Source organism: Schistocerca gregaria, chromosome 4 (genome assembly GCF_023897955.1).
Source record: "Schistocerca gregaria isolate iqSchGreg1 chromosome 4, iqSchGreg1.2, whole genome shotgun sequence".
Taxonomy (NCBI): Eukaryota; Metazoa; Arthropoda; class Insecta; order Orthoptera; family Acrididae; genus Schistocerca; species Schistocerca gregaria.
In genome coordinates, this window is record NC_064923.1 from 665,784,663 (window position 1) to 665,787,656 (window position 2,994).

At 50.2% G+C, this 2,994-nt stretch overlaps 1 non-coding gene across 1 annotated transcript; it reads left to right on the top strand.

Annotated features, from left to right (window-relative positions):
• Positions 1–2,679: 2,679 nt before the first annotated feature.
• On the top strand, positions 2,680–2,754 carry Trnas-cga (transfer RNA serine (anticodon CGA)). Its single transcript has one exon. It is a non-coding gene; the product is annotated as a tRNA-Ser (tRNA).
• Positions 2,755–2,994: the final 240 nt, after the last annotated feature.

Here is a 2,994-nt window from a genome sequence, read left to right on the forward strand (position 1 = left end):
GGCGAGTTGATCCCAGTGACAACCTTCCTTCTGGACCTTAGGTACTCCTCATATTCTTGTTGGGACTGTAACTTTCGATGCCGCCATAGTTCACGTTTCCGCATTTACGACATGTGCGTCGGAAACACACGAATGATGCACTAAACTTTTGCTTGCATGTCGTGCTTTTTCACCCGCATCCGACTTGCGCTACGTTGCACATATGCTGCAGCAACCCCCTCAAACGAGAACTTGCTGATCGCCCATTATACATTTCTGGCCATTAAAATTGCTACGCCAAGAAGAAATGCAGATGATAAACGCGTATTCATTGGACAAAGATATTGTACTAGAACTGATATGTGATCACATTTTCACGAAATTTGGGTGCATAGATCCTGAGAAACCAGTACCCAGAACAACCACCTCTAGCCTCAATAACGGCCTCGATATGCCTGGGCATTGAGTAAAACAGAACTTGGATGGTGTGTACAGGAACAGCTGCCCATGGAGCTTCAACACGATACCACAGTTCATCAAGAGTAGTGACTGGAGTATTGTGACGAGCCAGTTGCTTGGCTGCCATTGACTAGACATTTTAAGTTGGTGAGACGCTTTCAATTGGTGAGAGATCTGGAGAATCTGCTGGCCAGTGCAGCAGTCGAACAGTTTCTGTATCCTGAAAAGCCCGTACAGGAACTGCAACATGCGATAGGGCATTATCCTGCTGAAATGTAGGGTTTCGCAGGGATCGAATGAAGGGTAGAGCCACGGGCCGTAACACATCTGAAATCTAACGTCCACTATTCAAAGTGTCGTCAATGTGAACAAAAGGTGACCGACACGTGCAACCAAAGGCAGCCCATACCATCACTCCGGGTGATAAGCCAGTATGGCAATGACTAATAGTCGGCCGGTGTGGCCGAGCGGTTGTAGGTGATTCAGTCTGGATCCACGCGACCGCTATGGTTGTAGGTTCGAATCCTGCCTCGGGCATGGATGTGTGTAATGTCCTTAGGTTAGTTAGGTTTCAGTAATTTTAAGTTCTAGGGGACTGACGACCGCAGATGTTATGTCTCATAGTGCTCAGAGCTATCTGAACCGTTTTTGACGACGAATACACGCTTCCAATGTGCGTTCTCCGCGATGTCGCCAAACACGGATGCGACCATCATGATGCTGTAAACAGAACCTGGATTCATCCGAAAAAATGACGTTTTGCCAGTTGTGCACCCAGGTTCGTCGTTGAGTACACCAACGCAGGCGCGCCCTTCTGTGATGCAGCGTCAAGGGTAAACGTAGCCATCATCTCCGAGCTGATAGTCCATGCTGCTGCAAACGTCGTCGAACTGTTGGTGCAGATGGTTGTCGTCTTGCAAACGTCCCCAACTGTTGACTAAGGGATCGAGACGTGGCTGCACGATCCGTTACAGCCATGAGGATAAGATGCCTGTTATCTCGACTGCTAGTGAAAGAGGCCACTTGGATCCAGCACGACGTTCCGTATTACCCGCATGAACCCATCGATTCCATATTCTGCTAACAGTCATTGGATCTCGACCAACGCGAGCAGCAATGTCGCGATACGATAACCTCAAGCGGGATAGGCTACAATCCGACGTACATCAACGTCAGAAACGTGATGGTACGCATTTCTCCTCCTTACACGAGGCATCACAACAACGTTTAACCAGGCAACGCCGGACAACTGCTGTTTGTGTATGAGAAATCGGTTGGAAACTTTCCTCATTTCAGCACGTTGTAGGTGTAGGCGCCGGCGCCAACCTTGTGTGAATGCTCTGAACAGATAACCATTTGCATATCACAGCATTTTCTTCCTGTCGGTTAAATTTCGCACGTCATCTTCGTGTTGTAGCAATTTTAATGGCCAGTAGTGTATGTTTCCCTTACCGCTTCACATGAGTGCAACCGTACCTGATGGTATTCATTCTCGCATTTGGGAGTGGTCATTTTTTAGCTCACTAGTTTCTGTCTAGACGTAGGTGCATTTACATAGGGTGCAGCACTGTCTAGCGACATCCGATCTGTCGGCGGCAGCGGCCGGTTAGTGCAAGAACCTGTGTGGCGGTATGGAAGCGCAATTAGCGCGCAGCTCTTGGACACCAAGTGCTGGAGGGATGGATAAGGGGGTGGGTGGAGGGGGGCGCAGGGGTTGGGGTAATTGAATGTGGCTGTAGCGTCCTCCCCCCCCCCCCCCCTCCTCCTCCTCCCACGTCATTAGAGCGGTCGTTGGCCGCCGCCGGCGCAGATTGAGTGCGCGTAATGAGGGCAGCCACCGCTGCAGGCCACATTTCACGGGTCGCCGCTCACAACCCGTTCGGGGCTCAGCCGAACCACCTCCGGCCTGGAAGCAGATACGCGGGATGGGCGCAGGATGATAACACTTGTACGGTTCTTCCAAATCAGCTAGCTTGGTGTTACTCCACTTGCCACATTTCACGTATCTGCCAGGTTGCACCCATAGGAAATGGGCAGTCTGGCCGTGTCGTGTTCAGACCACGTCAACAGGGGTGAAGCAGTGGCAGGACTGTACCGAGGTTATCCTGTCCTCCTGAAACGTCCCCTTAGAAAAATTAATGAATTACTGTGCTGGTAAACCCCTTACGTTATTTGATTTTCAAACAGCTGAGCAAAACTGAACGTACACATTTCTCTCTTTACTTATTCTGATCATCATCGTGCTTCGGTAGCTCAGTTGGTAGAGCACTTGCCCGCGAAAGGCAAAGGTCCCGAGTTCGAGTCTCGGTCGGGCACACAGTTTTAATCTGCCAGCAAGTTTCATATCAGCGCACACTCCGCTGCAGAGTGAAAATCTCATTCTGGAAACATCCCTCAGGCTGTGGCTAAGCCATGTCTCCGCAGTATCCTTTCTTTCAGGAGTGCTAGTTCTGCAAGGTTCGCAGAAGAGCTTCTGTAAAGTTTGGAAGGTAGGAGACGGATACTGGCAGAAGTAAAGCTGTGAGTACCGGACGTGAGTCGTGCTTCGGTAGCTCA